Genomic DNA, 15,449 nt, shown 5'->3' on the forward strand with positions numbered 1-15,449 from the left:
AATGTTGATTGATTCAGGTTAAAATATAATATAAAAAGTTAAAAAATCATATTGTGACAAAAGAAGGTCATGAACTGCAATGCCACTTTTTCAAAGGAGAAAAAAAGTAATTTTAAAAATGTCTGTTGAAGAAATAAAAGACTAGAAGGATAGTGGTGAGAAACTATAAAGAGTGAGAACAAGGGGAAAGCAAGGTGCTCTTTTTGATCTAAAAGACATAAAGCTCAGGAAGTGCGGTTCACAGGTTAGGCTACATTGGTCTTCTCAGTGCATACAGGAACAAACAAGGTGTAATGTGGCCTCAGGGAGATGGCAACTCATTAACCAGTTGCCCCCCTTAAGAATAGTTACTACCGGTTCATTGTGATTGCACCTTCACTACAGGAAAGGACAATCCTGGCCAAAACTAGACTGGGGGTTGGGGGGCCTTGGGTGGAAAAAAAGCACAATTTGGAAATGTGCCTAGCAAACAGAAGCATGTAATCTTCTGTCACCTGCAAACCAACAAATGTACAAACACATACACAGACACGCACACACACACACACGTATATATAAAAAGAGAGAGGGAGAGAAACCAGCAGTAACACATCCACACAAGCTACTGTATTTATGCAGTTCCTCATACTTATGACATTTGGCTGAATAGAAAGTAGGAATTTAAAACTGAAAAAGTGATTATTTTAATAAGTCATATTTTTGCATATTTTTAAAATTAATTCTATTTTAATCTGTTTATATGAAGTCAGTGAGACATCCATTCATTCATTAGTTTTCTAAAACGTGCTTATCCAGAGGAGGGTTGTGGCAAAGCTGAAGACTACCCCAGCAAATACCCAGTGCAAGTCAGGAAGAATCCCTGGGAGAGCTGAAAGCCCATTGCTGGGTGAACACACACACGTATTAGTGTTGTGTAGTATACCTGTAGAAAAAAAGTAACAAACTACCACATTTTTAAAAAGGAACTATACCAGCATTAGAATAAATTCAGTTATCTTACTACATGAAAATGTAACTAAAATTGCTTTATGCTGTCTTTATTGAAAAGTAATTGCTGTGTGTTAAAAAAAAAAAGCCTCACCAGTGATTTTCAATGTGTAACTGTATTATTCTTTCCTACATGGTTGTGGTTGTTATGTAAAATAATAAAATGCACCACTATTCTTATACCACACTAGGTGTACAGATTTGTGAATACCTTTTTTGGGTAAAAAAACATTCATTTTGCATTTTATTTTATGAAAAAGACAAATTTATCAGTTATTTGCTTCAGTATCATTTTAGTATCATTACTGAGGTGCCAAAGTGAAACTTTTAGCATCAATCCAAGATTAACACACATGCATCAGAGGTCAGTTTAGCAAAGCCAGTTCACCTGACCTTCAACTGACCTGCATGTAGCAGAATAAAACAAGAAGTGGTGGTGCTGAAACTTCAATCTCTCTCACTCTCTGTTCTCAGCCTGTTGGAAAAAAACTGGGTAACTTATATTTTTTAAAACAATTTAATTTTTATTAAACCTGTTTTAATTTGTAAGCTTAGAGCATTTAACAGATTTTCAAATATAGCATAATTAAAATAAAACTCCAGAAATCATACAATAAAAACACAATGCTGAAAACAAAAAATCCTTGCAATACTTATAATAAAAAATACAGAAAAGGCCCAGTAAAAGTGGCTCAAAACGTTTGCTACAGTTATTATGCAAACAATCTTAGTAGTGGTTAAGTTAGAAACATGATATTCATGTGCCAAAAAAGCATGATATTAACTTTTAGATCAGTTCCTAATTTACACAAGAAAAAATCTGAATAAGAGATATGCTAGCAAAAGATACTGATATTTATCACGTAAACTAATCATGCAAGTATTAACATCCATGCCAAAAATAATTTCAATTGTAAACTTTATTTGAAAAAAATGTTTTATACTGGGTTTGGAAATAAACATGATATAACCCCGTCCCTCTTAATTATGTAATGCAAAGTAGACCTCTTAAATTTATCAGATTTCTCCATTATTCTATCCTTGATGTTGTTTCTCAGAATTAGCGAATGATGAAGAAGCAACAAAACATAAGCTATTAGAAAGTCTTGATACATCCTTATTTAAAAATTTCTTGTAGGAATGCAATATCAAATATCTTGCGTCACAGATATTCAAGAACCCTGACCCTGTTAACGTTTGATTTTGTTGTGATTCAGGGCATGCAACTACAAAAATGCCTAAATCCTTCTTAGAGGACTAGGCCTAAAATGCAAACAGGCCTACAGCCTACACTTAAAGGAGTATAAATAAATTAATAAAGAAAAATCCAAAAAACAATCAGGAATCCAAGGAATGTTCATTGTAATGATATTCAAAATTAATACAATAATTCCAAAACAAAGAATGCAAATCAAAAGAAACTGAAAGTAAATACTAACACTAAATAAACAAAGAAGGGTAACCCAAATAAAGACCAAGGACAAATCAATTAATCAAAAATCTAATAAGTTATAGAAAATTTCAAAATCCATAAAAATCCAAGATAAAATGGTCAAAGCCAACAATTGAAAATTACAGGAAAGCACAAAAAATGTTGGGGCAGAACGGTATGAGAAGAAAATGCTAATGCCTCTGTCTCATCCTGAGAACCCGCCCCTTATGCCTATTATAAAATCAGCAAGAATCTTAAACAATGGGATTAACATAAAATTGAAACAAAAAGAAAATTTCAAAATGATTAATAAAGATTGACAAGTACAAAAATACATTACAAAAAGAGAGAAATCAGAAACTTTTTCAAAAAAATTAGTGATGAGTGAACATTGCTGAGTTCTCTTTGCCATGAGTTCAATGAAACTATGGAAATGTATGTGAACTTTGCTGAGCTCGCCGAAATGTATTAAAGTCAATGGGGAAGAAGGAACTGAACTAGGTTTTTTTGGAATATGATGGTGCAATATTCTTTTAAATGTCCCTGGAGGCTAGGGAAAAGTCTACCAATTATGCTGGACCAATTATTGTGACCAAATATGCAATCTGAGCAGTAAGGCAGCAGTGCTAAACGTGAATGAATGAAACAAACAAAATATAACAAATGGTCACAAACTAGTAATAAGTAAATAAAATATAGATTATTGCACTCACAGAGTTCCACTGTTGGGTCATACATTGGCCATGTCACAAAGCGGCTGTATGGGACTGACTTGTTCCATTGTCTGAAATCATGGCTCCAGGTGCAATGCAAAGTCTCTTTTGTTGCCATTTGCCCGTGTAGATGCTTCTTCCATCAAGAACTAAGGAATACCTTGTAAATATTAATATTTTTGTTTTGTTTTTATTATTTCACAGCGTGTCTTGTGTTTTCTATTGAGGAGGAAGGGGTGGCCTTCTTTAAGGCTTGTTTTGGGGATTTTTTTGCATGTATAATTAGCCATGCGGTGCTCTGCTGCCAGTGGACAGAAATCAGTGTTATGTGTCTGGTGGCAATACACCTAATATTCTCATTATAGTTAACTAATGTGTCCCTCAGATGAGAGAGAGAGAGAGAGAGAGAGGCTAGAAGCATGCACTGATCCACACAACGAACCACCTGGATTGGGACCCAAGTGCAGCAGGTGACACCTCAGCCTCAAATTACAAAAAAGTTTTTTTTTTTTTTTTTATAACACATGTGGGATGGAAATTCACCAGTGTTTCTCAATCTTTGTTGCTTCAGGGCTTATTTTTAACTTTTTAAGTTCACTGGTGACCCATGTGTAGCAATCAATGTCTAAAAGCGGGATTGGGAGGAAGAGCAAGTGGAAGAGCAAGGTTTCGCCTTAGTGAAACGAGTGTGATTAGTGATGGGAAAAATATCTCTCTCCTCTACAAAATAGACAGACCGTATATTCTGTGCCTCAACCATTAGTACGTCCAGTTAGTGTGTCCTGAAAATGTAACAACAGTTGCGTAAAGTGCGACAGGAGCTTCCACCTGCAGCTAAAGTCATTCACGTACTGAAGTAGCATTGCACATGTACTTTGTCAACATGTCTGTGTCGATCAAACACAGGAAGCTCTGCACTCTACTTGTGACTTCACACTGTAGGAAGATCAGTAAATAAATCAAGGTAAATAGGGAAATTACATTCAATGTGACTTTTACATAAGTAGCATATAAATGTTTTTCATATAAAGACTATCACAAAACGTAATCACAAACAGAACTTTGCACGATACCTTCACAACCTCGGCATGCCCTGCTGTTTTATTGAAGGACATGCGTGGCAGATTGACCAATAATATCTACTGGCAGGACAATTCCCGACCTCTTGCTGCATCCAAACAATGCCATCTTTCACCTTTACGCCTAGTGCAGCTGCGTTGTTCTTATATGTGAGTGGACATTTCTTGAGGGGGAGGGCTTCTGTTCTCTTTCTCCAATGTAGAACCCTCATCCTCATCTAAGTTCACCTCTGTTATAGAATGTCTTTATTTGAAAACAGCAGTGTCAGATCGGGGGGAGTGTGAATGTGACTGAGAGAATAAAACTGAAAAAAAAATGCTAAGCTTTACAAATACCATAGATTTACACCGGTTGTTACAGACTGAAATCAAATCTATGTTTTTATTGTATAATAGTAACAATAAAAGCAGCTCACTATTCAAAAAGGTAATTGTGGGAAGTTGCCGGGCTCAAACCCACAACCTCTTGATTATGAGTCAGCAGTTCTTGCCGATGCCCTACGCAAATGATCATGTCAATGTTGTACCCTATCACAATTTATTTTTCTTCGGATATATAATAAAAGCGCACTTGTTTTGTTATATGTGTACCTTTTGCGAAAGTGTGTATTTGGGACAGCAACCTGCGTGCTGCTTGTGCCGATTAACACATTTACAAAACAAAAAATGTTGATGGAGAGGTACGAAGGAATATAAGGTGGCCCGGGATTACGAGTATTTTCATGGGCTTCAGGGATTCTAATGTTAAAGTGCAGAAGGACAAACAAACTATAATTGCCTTTACCTCACTATTAGCACATTGACTTATCTTGCTCAAGAAGAATCCCACCCCACCACTTTTTTAAGTTAGTCAGTAACTGATGTCCTATACTATTTGAAATTGGAAACATTCAAATTCTCACTTAGAGAATTTGTTCAAAACTTTTTTAAAATATGGGAGGATGTAATCAATAACATTTTAGAATATGCTTCTATATTGGGAAAAAAGGATACTCTTCCTTCCTTGCTACATTTAAAGATTTGTTGGCTGACTCTCCTCTCTCTCTTGGGTGGGTGTTGAATTTTGGTATATTAAGTTTGACTTGATTGTATGGAATGTTATTTGCTTTTAATTAAAAGAAAAAAAAAGAAAAAATGTTACACTGTGTGCATATTTATGTCTTTTCACATGGTTTTGTAGTAAATTAGCATAGAGAAATTGTGATTTATATAATTATTGCATATTATTTGTAAAATTATTTCAAGCTTATTTTATTTTATTTATATCTCTACAGTTTCACAATATTGGTGATTCTATACAGAGCAAGACATTCAAGTAATGTTTGTTCATTTTGTTTCAGTGTTTGACTCTTCATTAATTTCCTGTGGAGCCTTCCAAGCTACCCATTGTAGGGGCAGAATTTTCAATAAGTATGATGTTAAGAATCTTTCTGTGGTCTTATGTTTTAAGCATCTTGTAATGGTGAATGGCATTCATCAGGGCTCCAAACTGTAGCAAGGTCTGCTTTTGCTTTTAATTCACCTTGCATGGAAATAAGCTAGATATGAAAACCTTTCATTGTGGAGTCACACATGAGTTATGAAGCAATAATATGAATCATAGTATCATGTAACCATTCCATATTTAATCCAGCACCCTGTCCTTATATATTTGCATCTATCTATCTATCTATCTATCTATCTATCTATCTATCTATCTATCTATCTATCTATCTATCTATCTATCTATCTATCTATCTATCTATCTGGAAACACTGCTTTACTAGGCTGGAGACATTAGGATGGGACTCTAGAAGGTAAGCAACAGTTCAAGATAATTTAAATATCAAATTCAGGAAGCATTATTTATAAAGGGTAAAAATCTGAGTGGTGGCAAAATGTTGCCTCATTATACCTCCATTCGTAGTTCTCTGTGCTCTAAGGGAAATAAACATAATTAACTGAACCCTGAAAAAAAATCCACTTATTTCTTGACCTATGTAATCCAAGTATAGGTGTTTCAGGGAAATATGCTTATATCCCTCCACTGAGTCAACATCTTAATGAGACTGAATGGTATTGTGTGTTCAGTGATTTCCTGAGTAAACTCATTTGGAGAAGTGTACTCCTGGTATGGCCACCCATGGTAGTGTTTTGAAAGTAAGGTCCCGACCAAGACTGACTCAACCATCCCACTGTACCACCTAGGTTCTATGCAAAGTGGTGCAACTTCCTTCCTCCCTCGTCATCCTGAACACAGCTTGCCACGTGGAGATTAAACAGGATGTAAGCGGTGTGATTGAGGATTGCAAACACTCACTACCAACGATATCAAGAACTCCTTTGTACAGATTCCTCCATCCATTGGCCCATCATGCCCTTGGGTCTATCTTTCCCGGTTACAATTCTAAGATTAAAGGTAGACAGAGCAGAATGGTGCAGTCATGAAGTGGAGTGATAGATAGATAGATAGATAGATAGATAGATAGATAGATAGATAGATAGATAGATAGATAGATAGATAGATAGATAGATAGATAGATAGATAGATAGATAGATAGATAGATAGATAGATAGATAGATAGATAGATAGATAGATAGATAGATAGATAGAATTTTCCACAGGAGCAAAATGGCATGTCAAGAATCTTAATAAACTGAAGATTTGTTTATCAAAAATAGAAAAATGCAAAGAAAAGCTCAAATGAAGCAAAGATCAATCTACAGCAAACTGGTCCTAATACACAATCCAGAAGAAGAATACAAGAACAAAACAGAAAAAGAATGGAAAAGAAAAACAGTACATTCAAATACACAACAATACTCACACACTCCACAATAAACAAATGATCTCCCACTTCTGTGTCTCCTTAGCGAACTTATAACACCAGAGGGTGGGCTTAGGACTGATGGTGTCAGAGTGGCACCACCTCCTGGGGAACCACCCACAAAGTACATGGAATATTAGCACATTTAAAGGGACAGTAGACAATTACAGAATTACAAATGAAATCAACAGAAATAACATTAATACGTGAAAAATAATATATAATAGTTTAACAAAACAACAATGAAATATACATAAATTCACTCTGATACATAACAGGTGTAATACATAAAATAACACCTAAATAACTGAATACATATGAAACAGTGCCAAAAAAAAAGCAAAGAAACCAATGTGTAATTTGGATTAGTCCTTTTATTTATTTTTGGCTTTATGAAAACATCATCAAAACCAGGTACTATCACAAAGGAATTTATAGAGCAAACAAATTTATGATTCATTGTCAAATGCAAATAACCAAAGGGCAAATCCAAATATATATTAAAAAAACATTCACATATACGGGTTTGCCTTAATAATGGGCAAAGAAGATAGCACAGCCAAATAAAATATTGAAAATATGTGGAGCACATGATAGTAGTAGAGAAATGCTAGGATCCATTGCTGAACTTACCAGAATTTATGCTGTAGTGAGAGGCACCTTTGTGGGCTCTTAGCCAATAAAATGATGACACAGCAATCATATGACTCATGGAAAAAAATCTAACAGCAGTCCAGTCTATTTCAACACATCTGGATGTGTTTCCCAGCAATATGTCTCTGTGGTTGCTTGTCTTCAAGTAACTTGCATGATTAATAATGCTGTTTAAACAGACTTTGATTGTTTTGAATGATATATATCATTTATCATATATTGTGCAATTAGTAGGGTGTAATGAATATTTACAGATTTTTTTAATGGAAAATATCACACATTATCTAAAAAGATTTATTGCAGCTTAATTTCATCTCTGTAACTTAACTTGTCTTTCCTGGTGCAGATCATATTTCTTTCTTACTGACTACACATTCACCAAAAGTCCGTCAGAACACAGTGAAAGTAACCACTTGAAAGGATAACAAGTACTATAAGGTCTCCATGGACTGAGCCTAATGCTCTTTATTGCATGTTTACATGGGTCAGACCCATTGAAATGTGGTGCTGATGTTTATTTAAGTTGAAACAATGAAATAAGAAATGTAAACAGTTTTAAATTATATATCCTTACTCTTTTCTTTCTGTGGCTCTAATACATACAACATTCTTAGTTTGATATTTCTTTTGTCACACGCATGCACATGGGAGGCAGCTAAAGGGCCTCATTGAGAGTAATTCCGTGGCAGACCAAGGGGGTGGCGGAGTGCACTGACTTTTTCTCTCACTTCTTTGCAGACCAGTTATGGAAAATTCCACCTGGCCCCAATGACGCCATGTCTGGCCTCAATGACACCACTTCCGGTTCCACCCCCACTGATGATATCACTTCCAGTTCCATCCTCAGTGATGCCACATCCGGTTCCAGCCCTACTAATGAAGTAATTTCCTCTGTTCTCCCTTAAAGCCCCCATCTTTGTGCTATCAAATGAGTTCTGCTGTGGACTCCAGTCTGTACACATCTACACCTTGACAATATCTATTTTGCAGCCAGGAATAATATACGGGTGGCTGCCCCAAACCTTTTTGTGGCTCTTTTGTCATTCTTATAACACTTTCTAATGCCACCTTTCCTTCCGGGTGCTGGGTGTTTTACAACATATATAGTAAATCTATATTGAATCTATAGAATTTACTCTATTTTATATGATGTTTCAAGAACATTGTCAGCTTCCCCTCAAAACAGAATTTTAATACTGAAATCCAACTTATTTTGATATAGATTGTAAGATGGCGCTATATAGCACCCGACCCGACACATACTGGACACGGGAGGCACGTGTAAAATAAACAAATACTTTTTATTTTCTTCGTCTGTGGGCTACACCTTCCTCATACCCACAGACACAATACACAGTCCCAAATAAAGTACACCAAGCACTCTTCTTCTCTCACTGGCACCACCACTCCTCCCAGGCAACCTTGTTCTCTTCCACCCGACTCTGGCCACTGAGTGGTGGTCGCTGGCTTCTTTTATAGTTCACCCGGAAGTGCTCCAGGTGCGTCATCACCGAGTTCCGGCTGCAGTTCTGGGTGTGATGAATATGCTGCCCACACGGGCTCAGGAGTCCCAAACACAGCACCCCCTGGCGGTACCTGCGGGACCCAACAGGGCTGCACCCAACTACAATTCCCAGGGATCCCTCTGGGAAACCAAGGCACTGCTCCACCCCAGTGGGGCAGCCATCTAGCGTCCAGGGGGAGTTATTGCAGTGTCCAAGGCTGCTCCCCCTGAATATAGTGTGCAGGGGCGTCCCGGCTGGGCATGGACGCCAGCCGCCTGCCACAAGAGGTTAAGGCCCATGTAATATCTCTTTGTCACAGTGTCTATCACAAAACATAGTGTTTAGACACAAGTGTAGTTAAATGTCATGAAAAGTACACAATCTTGTTGTTCTCTCTTCTGCTGCTAACTGGACATTGTAAATAAACTGGTATAGCAAGGTTATGCTAATTTGAAATGCCAGGTTAAGGCATGTTTCTTGTCCTTGGTAACACAAAGAAGTGCTTGTGATTGTTAAAAAAGGCAGTCTCATGGAGTGTTTCAGGGACCATCCTCTCTCTGTGATGTCATGACACCCATTCATATAAGATCGATTCACCATTTATTTAACATTGACTGTTTATTTATTTATTTTTAAGTATGGGTTCTCAGTACAAATAGATATTGCTTTTTGAGAAATCAACTCTGTTTTGCTTAGTAAATTTTGAATCTTTATATATTTTGTTAATCTGTTTTCTTCTGATTTTGACCTTGCCTGTTAGGGCTTCTGGTTTGGATCTCCATTAATGGACAATAAAAATACTATATTTAGAAAAGAATCTTAATGTAATCTTTGTCTCTTACTTTTCTTCACACCTCTTATCAGGGCAGAATAACGGAATGTAAATCAAACATTCTACTTCTACTGTTTAAACAGGTTTTGAACTCCTTTCTACCCAGAGGAGTGACATTTGCCAACCTCTTATATATCACCAAAAGCACACACACACAGTTGTGGCTTTCTTCCTATCTCATGCTCTGGAATTACTTTAGAAACTACTAGCCGTTCCCCGTGGTTTAGTAGTAGTGAAACAGGACAGTGAGGAGGAACCAGCCCGGCTCCCTACTCCTGACGTCACGCTTCCTCCTCCACTATCTTGGATTAGCATGAATATATCGCTCCTGCAAGTGAACTATGATTCTTAGTGCGATGAGATAAGTCACAAAATATACCGGAATATTCAAGCAAATTATAGAAAAAAACCCGATCTAAATCCGTTAAGTATTTCTCTCGTTCACCAGCTAAGCAGAGGTAAATACACGCCCCGAGGCTGTAAGTGAGGAGGTTAGTTGGCCCACTGCATATCTCTCAGATTCGTGCAAACAAATTGGTATAACAAGTGAACTATGTTACATAGCGCAATGAGAGAAGTCGCAAAATCAACCGGAATGTTCAAGCAAATTATAGAAAAAACCCGATCTAAATCCGTTCACTAGTTCTCTCGTGAAAAGCAGACAGACATACAGACAGACAGATGTTGGATTTTATATATATAGAAATGGGCTGCCAGGATTCAGTAACCCTTGAAAGTCCATCAACTTCATTTTATGAAACAAAAGACACATTTCATCTTACCTAATGTTCATTTAAATAAAATTTTGAAGAAAAGTTTGAGAAAACTACTAGAAGCAATTGGGTGAAAATGTAAAAAATGGTCAATCAAAATAATTCTGACAGTTTAACACAGACTTGTTGATATCAATTGCTTACTTACTTTGCAGTTTCACTTGTCTCATGTTTAAACAGTCATATGTTGTAGCTAGTATCATTTCTTTTAATTTCTATGGTTTATTGTTCTTTATAATTTTTGTTTCTATAATGTATCTATCTTCCACCTTTTTTTTATTTCTTTAGCTTTTATGTATTTACGATTGTGTCTTTGATTGATATTATGTATTATATTTGTTATCCTCTATATCAGGGGTGTCGAGCTCCGGGCCTGGAGGGCCGCAGTGGCTACAGGTTTTCATTCTAATCCTTTTCCTAATCAGCGAGCAGTTTTCACTGCTAATTAACTCCTTTTCCCTTCATTTTAATAGCCCTGTTTTTAAGGAATCAGTCCTCAAATTGATTCCTTTCTTCAGCAGCCAAAGAGAAATGAGACGTGAAACGAGCCAACAGATGACCAGCTAAACTGGGATTTCAAACTCCAACCAATTTCACTCCAAACAGTCTCTTAATGAGAAGCTGATTCTTGCTGTTAATTAAGCCCGTTATTTAATTCCATGGCTTGTTGCTGCTTTCATTCTGCCACAGCAGACATTTCCAAATCTGTTGATTTTTCTGTTTTTTCTAAGAACATTTTCAAAATGTTTTGGTGACCTGAGAGATCAACTTTACTGAGACCTTCACCTTTATTTATTTTCAGATATTGCGTGATGGGCACAGGTGAGCTGGTCATATGGTGGCTTGTTTGATGTCATTATTGTTTGGCTACTAATTAAGGAAAAAGAGACAATTAAGGGACCTGAGTCAAGTTGATCAAAACTAAAGCAAAAGAAGTTAATTAGCAGTAAAAACGGCTCACTAATGAAGAAGAAGGTTAGAATGAAAACATGCAGCCACTGCGGCCCTCGAGGACTGGAGTTCGACACCTGTGCTCTATATGTTGTGCCTAAGGTAGAGGGGGCCCTAACATTATAACTGAGACTACCCCAGGCCTTAATAAGGCCAGAGGAAACACTGAAGTATTTGCATACACAGATACCTGGCAGAATTTTGTCTTCTTTGTTATTACTGTGAATTTCTTTTTGACATACTGGTCTATGAATATGGCTTTGAATGTTTCATTGTGATTTTGGCATAGACTTTTAGTTTTGTTTGCATTCTGGTTAAGCTTTTTGGAAAACCGCCATACTTTCTTTCATTTTTGTAATTAATTCTTTAAATATATTAAAAGAACTCTGTTTTTTAAGTTTTGGGGAAAGGGCTTTATGGTTGAATATACAGGATCTGTTTTAATAATGTGGCATGGATAATGTCACAGGTTGCAACTGCCAGGAGCACGGACCTAGCAATGGGACTGTACTGTGAGGCAGTAAGAAACATTTTTTAATGACCAGAAGAATTAAACATACATCAAAAACCATCCTGAAATCAAAACCATCTATCCAGTTTCTGAAATCAGAAAATGTAGTGTAGCATTTATAACATACAAGGTTTTTGCCTAAAATCTCTATATGTAATATGTATGACTTCAGAGTTACAGTAACATTTTAACAGTGAATGTCACCAAACATTTGTTACAAGGAGAACTTCTTTGTGAACCTGAGCATAACCTGCACATACAGTAACTACATCATAAGAATACAAGCAACAGTAAGCACAACTAGTCTTTAGCAACTAAAGGCCAACCCATGGCAAGAGAATTGACAGATCTGGCTCTTGTGGCTTTTTGGTGTGGTAGAGTAGAGTAAAGATTAACGACATACTGTATCTTCTTCCTCTTATTTTGGCTGCTCGTATTAGGCGTCACTACAGCAGATCATCTGTGTCCATATCTTTCTGTCCTCTTTCTCTGTCACACTCACTGCCTTCATATCCTCTCTCACCACATCCATAAAACTAATCTTAGGCCTTCCTCTTTTCCTCTTGCCTGTCAGCTCCATTCCTAGCCTCCTTCCCCCAATACACCCAGCATCTCTCCTCTGCACATGTCTAAACTTATGCAATCTCGCCTCTCTGGCTATGTCTCCAAACCATCTAACCTGAGCTGACCCTCTAATGTACTCATTTCTAATCCTGTCCATCCTTGCCACATGCGCTGCAAATCTTAACATCTTTAATTCTGCCACTTCCATCTCTCACCCCTGTCTTTTCGTCAGTGCCACCATCTCTAACCCATGACATAGCTGGTTTCATTACCATCTTGTAGACCTTCCCTTTCACTCTTTCTGGTACTAATCTGTCCCAAATCACTCCCAATACTCTTCTCCACCTGCTCCACTCTGCCTGCACTCTCTTCTTCACCTCACTTCCACACTCCCTTACTTGGGATCAACAGTACTTACTCTGTATTGTCGATCCCAAATGCAGTATTTAAACTCACCCACCATCGCCTGAATTAAATATTGTAGGTTAAAAGAAACCACTCCACCATACAGTCAGCACAAAATTTTAATTAACTGCTTGTTGAGACCCATTTTCCTTTTTTATGTTATCAGTTGCATGTTGAGCTACACAAGCCACTTATAATAAAGATAAGCAATGGTGGAAGGCATGAAAAGTTCATCATAAAGAGTAATATTCATGCATGGTGAGTTGTGCAACAGATATCTATGCAGAAAACAGTTCTTGTGGGCAGCTGTCATGGTTTTGGTAGCCCAGCTGTGTGGGTTTCAGTGAAAATGAGAATATGACATGCATTTCATTCAAAGGCAAGGCATGCCATTTTTTACACTTAGCGTGACCTACCTGCTACAGAGCAGATCTCCTATTTTTGCAAATCTTTGAGCACACAAAGCTTATCTAAGTGTATGTAGCGTGAATAATGTGCCTATTCAGAAGTGATGAACATGCTAATGTTTATCTGTCAAAAAGCGCGTCATTTACGTCCTCTTCGACAGCACACAGACAAGATTAATGTACTGTTGAAAACAAAGGCTGGGCCTGTATTCAACAAAAAGCAGGAAACTGAACAGCTTGGCCCACTCACTGCAAGAAAGCTGCTCACCTATAGCCCAAACCAGTGCAGCCAAGCCTGACTTCTAAAATGCCACTGCAAATCTAGAATCATCTTTTATGAAAAGATAAACATGAGATAGTGCAAAGTCTTCCAGGGAGTTGTGCGGCAGCAGGTGCTGTATGTAAACTTTTACAGCCCTAACTCAGAAAAAGTTGGGACACTGTGGAAAATGCAACTAAAAACAGAAACCAGTTATTTCAAAATTCCATATGACTTGTGGGCAACTTGTAGGTAATGTCCTTTGGAATAGCTTATGTCAAAGATTAGCTATCAACATGGACTTTGAATTATTCCAAAATGGTCTGTGTTTTTTATATATGTTCATTGTTTTTATTACTTATATGAGAAATACTCTCATGTTGCCTTGATACATTCCAAATGTTGAAAATTCATGTTTGTAACACAAGAGTATATTTTCACAATTTTATTGTGGTAGGGTTTATTTATGATAGGATGACCCTATTTCCCTTTTCGGATTCTTTACTACGTAGACCTGAACTGTTGTTGTTGTTGGGTGCTGTCAAGTCGATTCCGACTCATAGTGACCCTGTGTACGAGAGAGTGAAACATTGTTTGATCCTGAGCCATCCTCGCCATTTCTTCCATGTTTGAACCCATTTATCCAGCCACTGTGTCAATCCACCTTGTGCAGGGCTTTCCTCTCTTCTGAATTCCTTCTACTTTACCAAACATGATGTCCTTTTCCAGTGATTGCTCCCTTCTGACATGTCCAGAGAATATGAGCTGTAGTTTCACCATCCTCGCCTCTAATGAGCATTCTGGTTGAACTTCCTCCAACACAGATCTGTTTGTTCTTTGGCGGTCCATGGTATGTCCAACATTTTTCACCAGCACCATAACTTGAAAGCGTCAATTCTTCATCGATCTTCCTTATTCATCATCCAACTTTCTCACCCATACGAAGTGCTTGAAAATGCCATTGCTTGGATTAGATGCACTGTAGTCCTTAAAGACACGTCTTTGCTTTTTAACACTTTGGAGAGGTTGTTCACAGCAGATTTTTCCCAGTGCAACACATCATATTTCACGGACATTGATTGTGGATCCAAGTAGAATAAAATCGTTCACAACTTTGTAACGGCCGCCCCCTTACCCAGCAGGCAGCTACACCTCCAAAACCTGTGGCCTGGATAATTTACTGAGGTTAAATCTAACTATCAAGCCGTACCTCTAACAAATTAAACTTTTTCCCCACAATCGACGGTGTAAATATAAGCACACAAAAGCAGATATGTAAAATTAAACTGTTTGTATTAAATGAAATAAATATGCAAAATAAATAAATAGAAAAAATATATATAAATATCCCTGCACCGCAGCAACAACGAGACACCACCATATATACAGTAAATACAACAAACCCTCCCTTGCCCCTGTAACATATAACAGACAACGAACAACAACAATGAATGATATACGGAATGAAAGTTCGTGAATTTGAGTTCGGTTTTAAAAACTATCCTGAATGCAGATGACTGAATTAGAGATAAATGAGTTGTTTGATTTTCCCGACAATTGGAGCAACCTC

This window comes from Erpetoichthys calabaricus, chromosome 9 (assembly GCF_900747795.2).
Source record: "Erpetoichthys calabaricus chromosome 9, fErpCal1.3, whole genome shotgun sequence".
NCBI lineage: Eukaryota > Metazoa > Chordata > Cladistia > Polypteriformes > Polypteridae > Erpetoichthys > Erpetoichthys calabaricus.